This window comes from Vespa mandarinia, chromosome 12 (assembly GCF_050613455.1).
Source record: "Vespa mandarinia isolate Hongniang chromosome 12, ASM5061345v1, whole genome shotgun sequence".
Taxonomy (NCBI): Eukaryota; Metazoa; Arthropoda; class Insecta; order Hymenoptera; family Vespidae; genus Vespa; species Vespa mandarinia.
In genome coordinates this window covers 1,445,001-1,457,500 of record NC_140821.1, presented here as the reverse complement: position 1 = coordinate 1,457,500, position 12,500 = coordinate 1,445,001, and the positions used below count along the sequence as shown (strand labels likewise).

At 29.3% G+C, this 12,500-nt stretch overlaps 1 protein-coding gene across 4 annotated transcripts in view; it reads right to left on the bottom strand.

Moving 5' to 3' along the window:
- The window catches only part of LOC118448804 (uncharacterized), a 38,854-nt gene that overhangs the window by 21,453 nt on the left and 4,901 nt on the right, over nucleotides 1-12,500 (bottom strand). The window contains exon 1 of one of the 4 annotated variants that reach the window (XM_035882538.2): nucleotides 2,813-2,950. The exons of 1 other annotated variant lie outside the window; for it this stretch is intronic. The gene's annotated coding sequence lies outside the window, so the exon portion shown is untranslated. Of the gene's footprint in view, nucleotides 1-73; nucleotides 122-175; nucleotides 230-2,812; nucleotides 2,951-12,500 lie in introns of those variants that run through there. 2 more of the 4 variants (XM_085660624.1, XM_035882542.2) reach the window with 2 other exon arrangements.

Sequence of the window (12,500 nt, the reverse complement as noted above, 5' to 3'; positions counted from 1 at the left end):
TATAAACGTAAATACGTAAAAGAGAAAGAAAATACTCGAGGAAATTTGTTCGTTTTGAAAGAAAAATATTCACCAGTCGTTTTCATAAAAGTCATAAATATACTTTCGACGAACTACGGTAGCCATAGTAGTAGGTAGTATAAACGAGTAAATAAGTAAGTACGTATATACGTACGTATGTATGCTGAATTGAGTTCTTTCTCTTTTGAGAACTTTTCTAGCATTCCGATTGGTCAGAACTGAAAGTATCTACGTACATGCATACATACATACATACTTACGTACGTACATACATACATACATATATATATATCACAGAAAGTATTTCGATTATCGTTCAGCCAAGAAAGAAACATGTTAACCAAAAATAAACGTTGTAAATTCGACTGTGAACGCTAGAAAAAGAGAGAGAGAGAGAGAGAGAGAGAGAGAGAGAGAGAGAGAGAGAGAGAGAGAGAGAGAGAATCGACGGAATGACATTTAAAGAGAAACTATGGCAGAAAATTCAAAGGACCTAATAGGACCTTATAGGACTACGTGTCGCTCGGTGTCGAAGGAATCGAATTCCATGAAGAGAAAGATAGATAGATAGATAGAAAGAGAGATAAAGGGAGAGAGAGAGAGAGAGAGAGAGAGAGAGATAGATAGAGTGAGAACTTTGTTCATACTCGCTTCGATAGCCGTCGTTTCCCGTTAATTGGCAGTAACGGATACGACAAAAGCATGAACGTTCCACGACAGGAAACAAAGGACGATGAGGGACAGGAAAGGGTTGAGAGTAGCCGTGGGAATGGTAGTAGAGTTTTGGAGTAGACGCGGGGAAGGGCAGCAACCAACTGGTTTCTACCAGTGAAAAGAAAAGCTCTCTACTCGTTCGTTCTAGTCGCTGCCAATTAACAATAGCAAGTACTGTGTAAGAGAAAGAAAGAGAAAGAGAGAGAGAGAGAGAGAGAGAGAGAGACAGATAGAGATGGTAGTTTCTCTCTCTCTCTTTCTCTTTCCTCTTTTCTTCTCTTTTCTCTTCTTTTTTTCTTCGTTTTTTTTTTTCGTCTACGTTCTTCTAATTTGCTCCGAGATTTAACTGCAGCACCGCTTCTACTTTCTCGAGTGAAAACTCGACTAGTAATATAAGCGATTTCGAGTTTTCCTTTTCTGTTTCGTTTTGTTCTTGCTAAAAAAGAATATATATTATTTGCATACATTGTGTCTGTCATATGATCATTCAAATCTATATATATATGTATATATATATATATATATATATGTATGTATATGTGCGTGTGTGTGTATGTTTTCCAAATTAATGAATCCATTGAAAAAGTGAGGTTAATATTCATGATATTAAATGGCTCTCGTATATATGCCTTATATCATTGTTAATTCTAAAAACTTTGTTTGTGTTATTATTAAAACCATTTTTATTTAACATACATACATATATATACATGTATATATATATGTATATAGTATTCTATGTGGATTATATTAAATATGAAATTTTATCATAATTAAAAGGCGCATAATTCAAATACATTGTATTACATATTATTTATTTATAATATGATGAAATAGTATGGTTATGTAATGATATAAGTGTGTCTATTTGGTTGATTAAATTAGTAATGTCTAAAATTGTAATATTTTTTATTTATATAAATATATATACATATATATATATATATATATATATATCAATATAAAGTGTAATATAATAAATGTATTATGCTGACTGACGTTGAAACGTTTCACTAAAAAAACAAAAAACATTTATTTAAATATATATAATATATAATTTCCAAATTATTTATAAATCAATCCACATATTCGATCTGACATATTCATTTCATTTCAACGAAGATATATCGATGAAAATTCATAGAATTTCATCAAACTCTAAGATATCATATGTCACAAATTTTAATGAAAAGATACCGTACATGAATATGGCTGACAAGATTAAAAGAAAGAAATAAAAAATGTACGTACGCAAGTATTAACAGTACGTACGTTCATTGATTGGTCAATTTTTATCTAAAAAATATTTAATAAAATTTCTTTAACGAGTATACATGTACGATGTACATATGTATGTATATATTTTTAAAATATAAACATACACATGTATCTTACATATCTATACATACATAGATAGATACATAAATACATATGTAAACATACGTATCAGCTCTACTGAATAGAAAATTCTTTTTCGTCCTTTCATTCTTTTATCTTACCATCTGTTAGATTTTTCGTGCGCACAGATGCGCTCGAAAGGAAGAATCTACAAAGTTTCTTTGCTTTCATGTGTAAAAGAAAGAGAGACAGAAAGAGACAGTCAGAGAGAAAGAGAGAGCGAGAGAGAGAGAGAGAGAAAGAAAGAAAGAAAAGCTTCGAAAGCTTCTCGAAAGTTTTCATCCTTTGTCAAAGAGGGAGAAAGAAAGCTCGAGAAAATTGCTCCATTGTTCAGTTCTATGTTACGATGCGATAGCCGTGGGTGCCGGGTCAAATGGTTAAACCACTGTGATCAATTTTCACCAGTGGGAATTTCTCTCGAGTATATATACATACATACATACATACACATATATGTATACATACATATGTATATTACTCTTTCATTCTCATTTTACACTTCGCATTTACTTCCTTTTCTCTAAACGACTATTTTTAAATCACGTGGTTATTTGAACCATATTGGAAGGGGGAGGATCCAGAAAATTTAACCTCCTCCTAACCTCTTTTTCCGTCGACGTATATACTTGTGTTATTGCCATTCCCTTACGGCCAAAAACGTACATGCATATATACATACCTCACAAAATTCGTCCCTTGTTCCCACTTAGATATTACGATTTTGCAAATTCTTATCATATGAAATTCGGTGAAATTCATAAAATATATGTATAATGTCAGATATGGAATTTTACTATATCTAACTAGTTATCTTTCTTTCTCTCTTTTTCTCTCTCTCTGTCTGTCTGTCTGTCTGCCTGTCTGTCTCTTTCATTATCGTTTCAGAATAGTCACGTCAACGCTTTTCAACTATGCTCCAACGTAACACTCTTCTCCGCATTCTAGATTAAAGTGATCCGTCTGCATGATCTCGATGAACGTTTACACTTCTCTCTACTCTCCCCTCCCTTCCTCTATCCAGTTTGTTTTCTTTCTTCTCCTTTATCTCATCGAGCTATGATATTTGCTTACAAATTTAATGAGATATCCTTAACCTCTTCAAGGACGTTGAACAATGACAACGTAATGTGTATGTTATATACGAGTCAGTGATTACGAAAACTGTTTTAAGTCACTTGAGATACTAAATATTTTTTTTTCTCTCTCTCTCTCTCTCTCTCTCTTTCATACGTATATACACGATATCGTTAATATCATTAAATTACAATGAATGAATTTTGGATTTTTCTAAAAATGAATTATTATGATTATTATTTTCAATTATTGTCGCGCATTATAGGGAAATAATTTCTTTTTTCGAATAATAATTGACGCGAAGAAAAAACCGAACGACAAAATATTTCGTAGGAATCAAAAAAAACAGAATATATATATATATATGTACGATTTATATATACGTACTCGATGTTTTTCTTCCTAAATTAATTATTATTTTCATTGAAAAGAAAATTGATATTGATCTTCCATGAAAATGTAAACTTTACCTTGCGGTAACACTGATAATGACTTTATCTAACGTAAAAATCTTCTTCTCTTCTTTTTTTCCTCACTTTGAAAAAGTTATCCCTGAGAAAAGATTAAAATTAATTATTTTTACTGGCTTTAAAAACTCGGAGGTAAGTGGAAGAAAAATAATATAAAAAAGTTTCGAATTTCTTAATTTAAAAATTAAAGAATGAATTGAAATCCGTCAATATATATATATATATATATATATATATAGATCAGATATACTTTTATAATGCACCACTAATGTACGTAGTTTAAAATTATATCTGTTTTTTCATTGACTAAATGAATCGAATATTATGTAGGTCAATGATGTATTTTTTTTAAATATAACCTTACAAAACGTAAAAGTACATTTATTTTTTCATTGGTTCGACGAATCGAATTCCGATGTTCTTATTGGCCAATCATATGTTTAGATTAAAACATCAATTCTGCAATGAAGTTAACTGAATATCATTATCCGTATGTGCGCGCTCGTGTGTGATGTGTGTATTAAGTGTCTTCCGTATTAAAAACTTTAATAATAATTAATTAATTAATTAATAATAATAATAAATTAATTAATTCATTAACATTTGAAAATATTTCTACGCAAAGTTTCCGTTTAATCAAGCGGATAAATGAAATACAATTGAATTATATTTCTCTTTACGGTGAATATTTGTGTCCGGGTGTATATCATCGAACAAAATGGCGGCATATTTGGAGGGAAGTTAAAAATGAAAAAAAAAAGCAGGAAAAAAATCGGATATTTACAGGATAAATCGTTGAAAAAGTGAGATTCAACTGACAAGAGATTTGATTTATGCGTGTATTCGTAGTAGAAAAAATCCGTAAAAATTGTACGTCTCGTTTCGCTTCTCTCTTTCCACCTTGTATTTCTAGCCTTCTCTCTTTCTCTTTCTCTCTCTCTCTCTCTCTCTCTCTATATATATATATATATATATATATATACATATCTCTTTCTCGCTCTTTCTCTTTGCTTTGAGTGACGAGCGTGAAATTTCATCTCCGAACCGCCTACGGAGATTTGCCGGTTGATTCTATTCATGATCGAAATCTGCTCGTAAATATTGTTCGAGAATCGTTAAAACGCGTTGCTGCATTTTCATTTCGTTTCTTTTTTTTTTCTTCCGTTTCTCTATTTTGTTTTCCTTTTTTTTCTTTTTCTTCTCTTTTTTTTTTTTTTTTTGTTTTTTCCCTTTCCAAGTCTTGGAAAAAGGAAATTTTTTCATGAGATTGCATCGATTTGATCGCATTCGATAATTTTGTAATCTTCGATATTACACTGCAGATGACGCCTCGATCAGTTCAAATAGCGAATCAGAGAAAAGAGATCGATAGTCACGTGACTCGATATCCAAGTTCGAGAAATGAAGAAAGAAATAAAAGGAAAGAAAAAGAAAAAAGAACAGAAAGGAACAAAGAAAAAGAAAAAAGAAGTGGATAAGAAATGTATTTAATCGAATCGAATCTCTGAACAATTTTTTCTCGCATCGATCAGAACGAGATTATCATAAGTATTATTTAAGAAAATATCAAATTCACTTTTCAATACATTTACATATATATATATATATATATATAAAAAGCTTATTCTCGAAAGATTAGTAATATTTTATACGTTCTTTTTTATTTTTATTGGATTATTTGTTACTCTTTTTTTTCTCTTTCTCTCTCTCTCTCTTTCTCACACACATCTCTTTCTATATATCTCTTTCTTGGACTTTAAGAGGAAATTTTTTAAAAGATGACATCATTTTAGATGTCCGTCGACAATTTTAAAGAAAATAACTTTTTTTTTAAGAATAACGACGACAACAACGACGAGGACGATTTCTCGTCGGTATCTAACAATCTCGAGAATTCTAACCTTTTATTTTCAGGATGATAGATACTCTCTATGAAGTTAGATTTAGGTTAAGAAAGAGAGGGGGAGAAAGAAAAAATAATAAAAAAGAAGAATACGAAGAAAAATAAACTGGAAGAAAAAAAACAAAACGAAAAAAAAAAAAAGAACCAAGTATTGAGTAACGAGTTCAGATCATCGAAGCGTTAATCAAAAATTGGATAAATCGCGTCGGTATAACAACGTAATGGATATCTTGTATCGCAGACGATGTTAAACGTCGGATAACTTTCTCTCTCTCTTTTCCTTTTTCTTTTTCGTCGTCTCCATCTATCTGTACATCCATCAATCCTATCTTTATCTCTTTTCCTTTTACTAAGCGAATTTAATATCCCAAAGCATAAGGAGATAACCATAGATATATGTATACCTGTATTCGCCAATCGCTTTCGATCGTTCGAAAGCTTCTTCTGAAAAGATCCATATATATCCATATATATATATATATATATACATATATATATAAATATAGATATATATATAGATATATATATATACACGTACTATACATACATATTATGTGTGCCATTTATGTGCGCCCATGTATCTCTGTATGTATGTTTGTATGTATGTATGTGTGTATGTTTGTATATATGTGTAATATATATAGTAAGGGTGAAACTCGGCAATGAATTTTCTTCGATCACGGAACGGTGCTTCATCATTCGAACTTCGGATCCGTGGTACGAATATTAAAAAGAGAAAGGAAAAGATTAATAATAGTAATAATAATAATAATAATAATAATAATAATATTAGTAATATTAATAATAATAATAAGGGAGTGTCAGATATTTTTTCCTCCCTTAAAGACTCTTTTTGTTTCTCTCCATTTCTCTCTTTCTCTCTCTCTCTCTTTCTCTCTCTCTCTCTCTCTCTCTCTCTCTCTCTCTCTCTTTCTCTCCCCCTTTCTTTCTTTCTTTTCCATTTCTTTTTCTCTTTTTCTCTTTCTCCAGCAACCCCTGATTAAAACTTAGAAATTAATTTGCGAGAGTCAGAATATATTATATATTTAAACGTTTAAGATAACTTCGTCGTTGTATTTAATTATATTGGACATTGAGATAAGGTTCCTGCTTGTCCTTTGTTGATGTCTCTTTTCCGGAATGACAACTGAAACAAAAAAAAAAAAGAAAAAACAAAGAAAACAGAAAAGAAAAAGAAGAAGGAAAAGAAAACAATTAAATTAAATGAAAACAATCGAGAAAATAATTAACGAAATTAACGAAATAGACGAGTGTATTAGGGATTATTTTCATGGTGGTGTATCCAGGATAGATTTCTATCAAAGATTTTTAGATTGTACAAAGCATTTTGAATGATTTGAAAAAATTCGAGAACAATATCATTTACATATTCAGCAAATCAAAAAGCTTAATGGGTCATGTAAAAAAACAACGTGTTCAATTACGAGGCATCAAAAGTCACGAAAAAAAGAAAAAAAAAAAAAAAGAAAAAAAAATAGAACGAGAACGGATTATTATGAAAAATCACTTAAAGTAATTTTAACCCATCCGAGAAACTTTTGATCCGTTCTCCGTATATATACGAATTTCTTTTTTTACTTTTTGTTTCTCTTTTGTTCGTTTCTTTTCTTTTTTTTTTTTTTTTTTTGGTTGTAAAGTGAGATTAACGTAGCGCAAAAAAAAAAATTAGAGTGAAAGGTAGAGAGGAAGGGAGAGAGGAAGAGAGAGAGAGAGAGAGAGAGAGAGAGAGAGAGAGAGAGAGTGAGAGAGAGATAGATGATAATTAATATTAAATTTCTAGAATCGGTCAGCAGGAATGATTTTATAATGCAAAGCTCGGTCATTAACGAATCTCTCTATCTCTATCTATCTCTATCTATTTTTCTATCTCTCTCTATTATCTCTCTCTCTCTCTCTCTCTCTCTCTCTCTCTCTCTCTCTCTGCCAGTCTCTTTTTATCTCTCTCTCTCTATCTCTCTGTCTTTTTCTCGCTCTCTCTTTTTCTCGCTTTCTCTTTTTCTTTCTGTCTTTCTCCCTCTAAGGGAGACGCAATTAACGCCTCAGAAGGCGTCCAACGAATTAAATCTTTAAAAAGGGCAAAGTGGCAAAGTCTCTCTCTCTCTCTCTCTCTCTCTCTCTCTCTCTCTCTCTCTCTCTCTCTCTCTCTCTCTTTATCCCTCTTTGTCCTTCGTATCCTTCTCATATAGGGATCATGCAGATATTCGTCTTTCTCTTTTCCGACATTTGTCCTTCGTTACTTATCACCAATTAACTCCTATATTTTTCTCTATGCTTTACTATATACTCTGATAAGAAAGAAAAGAAGAAAAAAGTGAAACTGAAAGGAAAGTAAAAAAGAAAAAGAAAAAAGAAAAAGGAGACAGGGATAGAGAGAGAGAGAGAGAGAGAGAGAGAGAAAAGAAAAAAAAATGGAAAAGGAACGAGTAGTTTGAGTTTCATTCATTCGTTCATTATTTTCTTAATTTTTTTTCTTTCTTCTTTGTATTCTTAATTATTATTTAAGTCAAGTCATCCTCTTCTTTTTGAGAGAAAGGATAATAGAAAAAAAGAAAAAAAAAGAAGTAAAAACTCATGGATCTTCGTACTCGTCCCCGTCATTTCTTTTCTTTTTCTTTCCTATAAGATTGTTTAAATTAAATTGAAAGGAGGTGGGGGCGGGGGAGAAGAGAAATGGGGATTCGAATTCCTTTACTTTTTCCTCTTCTTTCTTTTTTTATTTTTTTAATATTTAATTCAAGTTTTTTTGTTAAGAATACAATTTAAAAGAAAAAAAAAAGGAAGAAAGAAAAAAGATGAAGAATGAGTAAAAAAGAAAAGTAAAAAAATTCGAATCCACATTTCTTTGTTTCTTCCGATATAACAATTTGACCTCAAATTATAATAATTATAAATCTTAAATTGTAATTAAAAAAAAAAATATATATATATATATTATATATATATTTATAAAAAAAGGATTATGAAGAATAGAAAAATGAAGATATTCGAATCTCCATTTATATTTATTTATCCTTCTAGCAAGATACGTAGATTTATCATCTTTAATTAGAAGATAAAAAAGAACATATAAAAAAAAAGAAAATTAAGATCAGGACCACTTCAATTTCTTTTTCTTTTTCTTTCAAACAAGACACAACTACATGTGCCGTAATAAGCAAAAACTTCGATCGAGCTTTTTAGAAAGCTTTTTTTTTTTTTTTTTTTTTTTTTTTCTTGAAAAGAACTAACGCAACTTTCTGCCCTTAATTCGATGTCCTTTTATTTCTTCTTTTTCCCTTTCTTTTCTTTTCTTCCTTTTCTTTTATTTTTTTTTTCTCTTTTTGGTTTTTTTGTTAGAAGCTTTCAACGAAAGAAAATACGCTTGCCACGAAGACGACAAGTAGATGATGTAAGCCAATTTATTTATTTTTTGTTATTTATTTATTTTTTTTTTTTTTCAATTTTTTTTCAATTTTTTTTTTTTGGTTTTTTTTTGTTTTTTTTTGATAAGGTCTTTCAAAACTACACAACATACTTATCACGCGATATCTGTAACTATACGTCTACAATGAGTATGCGTGGTAAATAAGAAAAAAGAAATAAATAAAAATAAAAGGAGAGACAAAGAAAGGAAAGAGAAATACTTTAGTCTTCGTGCTTTTTAAAATGTGTCCGTACGTTAAATAAATACATACGTACGTACGCTTTACGTGTTCCCTTTTAAATTTCGTAAACGAATTTATATCGAGGATAGAAAGAGACACGGATAATTTTTTACGGTAACGAGCTGTGCTCTCTCTATGCTACTCGCGGTTTAGTTCTAATCTCGAGGAATTAAAGCGTTTTATTTGGGTATACACGAGCTAAGGTAGATATGTACATGAATATGCATATTCGTCAGTGTCAATGTGCCTGTTTGTTAATTTTTAAAGAGAATTTTTTCTAAGAAAATATTATTTTTTACATTTTTACTACTGATTTAAATTATTATTATTATTATTATTATTATTATTATTATTATTATTATTATTATTATTATTATTATTATTATTATTATTATTATTATTATTTAGGATACATTCTTTTCTTTTAAGGATAATCGATTATGTTAGTCTAAAGTATTGTAATTGTATTTTTATATAAAAATTGACGCGTAATTATTATCATTAATATAATTATTAATTCCTAATTTTTTGATTACAATATATTAATTTTTAATGAAGAATTTGATTTTTTCATTAAATTTCTTTATTAAAAAAGATATCGTTGTACAATTTTTTTGTTATATTAATATTTATTTTTCTTTTCTTTTTATACAAATTTCTCTATATAAAAAAAAAAAAAAAAAAAAAAAAAAAAAAGAAAAAAAAAAAAAAGAAAGAAAGATAAACGAAAAAGAGAAATTTATAACGGATTTAATATTTACGATTTTTTAAAGTGACTTTAAGTATTGATAATTTAGAAAAAAAAAAATTTTAGAGTTAATTACGCGATAAAATCACTCATAACTCCGTTAAATCTCTTGGAATATATCCAAATGATGTTCCACCATTAGCAAGAACCCCTACTAATGTGAACTACCATCCAAATTAACTGGACACTTAACGATAAGTCAAATCTAAATACTGGAAAATTTTTAAAATACTTAAAATACAAATAATTTCAATTCGCACGAGTGATAATTAAATATTAATTTTGTTAATTTTTTTTTTCTTTTTTTGGATATTAATACGTACAACAAAGTGAAAAAATAAAATCTCTAGAATATAATATTAAACATATTAACGTAGTAATGTTTCAATATCTTTTAATATCTTTTCAATGAGAATAGTAATGTGGTCTGATTTTTCGTGAATAAAAGATATGAGAGGAAAAAAGAAATACAAAAACATTTTGATATTACTGCCTGAAATAAAAAATATCCATATAAAAAAAAGAAAAAAAAAAAAAAAAAGAAAATCCTGATATTATTACCTTCAATAAAAAATACAAAAAAAATTCTGACATTAATAAATTTCGATGTAAAAAGTATTTGAAAATATTCTTCGACCTTAATTATCTTCATTTGAAAATTATTGAATAATTGCAACGTGTGACGAATTTTCATTGAAAAAGTATCGAAAGGTAAATATTACAAATTACAATTGTCTATTATTATTCTCATAAGAAAACGAACAAACAAAAAAATTCTAACAAATATCAATTGACATGACCAACATTACATTTTAATATTTATTTTAAATATTAAAAAAAAAAAAAAAAAAAAAAAAAAAAACTAAAAGTTTATCAACGATATACATAGATACCATCTGTTATACTTTCCAACAATAATCCTATTAAGAGTTGTAGAACAAAAACGTCATTACCTAAAAACTCAAGGAACCCTGAATAATTAAGAAATTTAAAACAAATAACATTATTATCATCATCAACCAAAGAAAATCAGAATATCGTAATAAAGTATATAAGCTATCTCTTCTACAAAATGTTGTTCATCCGTGATTTTCACAGAAAATCCACTTTCAAGAAAATATATTGAGAATAGAGTACTAGAAGTACACGTAATACGTAGTGATAATAGTAGTAGTAGTAGTAATAATAGTAGTGGTAGTAGTAGATAGTAGTGGTAGACTTTTGTGTTAACAGAGCAGTTAAATTAGCGTGGCACGTATCAAGGATACGAGGCGAGACATAGGGGATCACCTGAAAGGGATTTGGAAAAAGCAAAAGTGTAGGAGTTAGTAATGCGAAAAAAGGATGAAAAAAAAGAGTGAAAAAGAGAGAAAGAGAATTAGAAGAAAGTCTATACGAAAAAAAAAGAGAGAGAGAGAGAGAAAGAAAGAAAGAAAGAAAGAAATAGAGATAGAGATAGAAATAAAGAGAGAGAGAGAGAGAGACAGATAGATAGAAAGAAATAGAGATAGGAATAGAAAAGGAGGGAGAAAGAGAGAAAGACGAAGAAAGGGTGAAAAAAAAAAAGAATCGTTCGTCTTCCCTTAACGGAGAGTCAACTCCGTTTCGTAATGCGCGTTCTTAACGAGAAAGCGCCTCCAGAGAAGAAGTACCACGGCGCCCTATTCATCGAGCTGTTCCACTCAGTTCTCTTACACACACACACACACACACACACATACATACACACACAGAGGCATGTATATGTATATATGTGTATACATATATATATATATATATGTATGTATTTTGTGTATATATATGTGTGAACGCACATACATATCTAGCGATATTAAAGCTTGGCAGCGGGTGTTCCACGGGTCATGTCGCCATCGAGACGATATTCCTCAAAGCCGAAGTAAAATCTCACGGGTATGACGCGTTAAGTCGATTTCCGAAGGACTTTAACGATACTTCGATATCAAGAAACACAAGTAAACCATAATGCTTACGATCGTAAATCGTTGATAACGATTTTATTTGATCTCTTTTTCTTCTTTTTTTTTTTCCTTTCTTTTTCTTCTTCTTCTTCTTCTTCTTCTTCTTTTTATACTTATTCTTTTCTTTTCTTTTTTTTCTTTTTTTTTTTTTTTTTTTCTTTTCTTCCTCCATCGAAAGAGCAACGATCTCGGATTACGGTAGTTAGATTTTTATCTTCGTTTTTTTTTTTATTATTTTTTAGTTTTTTTTATTTTTTTCAATCAACATTTCTTTCGTCATTCTTTTCGAACTCTTTGAGCATTTGATCGATCGATATTAACTATGTGAGAGTTCGTTAATTAATTTATTAAAAGAAATAGTAATCGATCATTTGAAGGATCATGTAAAATTTATGTACGTCGATTCGTTGAATAATTTTCCGATTTGAAAATATTTCAAAAGACTTTTTTTTTTATTTAGATTAATCGACATTTGTTTATCCATTTTTTCTTCTTTTTTTTTTTTATCGTTCGAGCTTTTTGTCATCA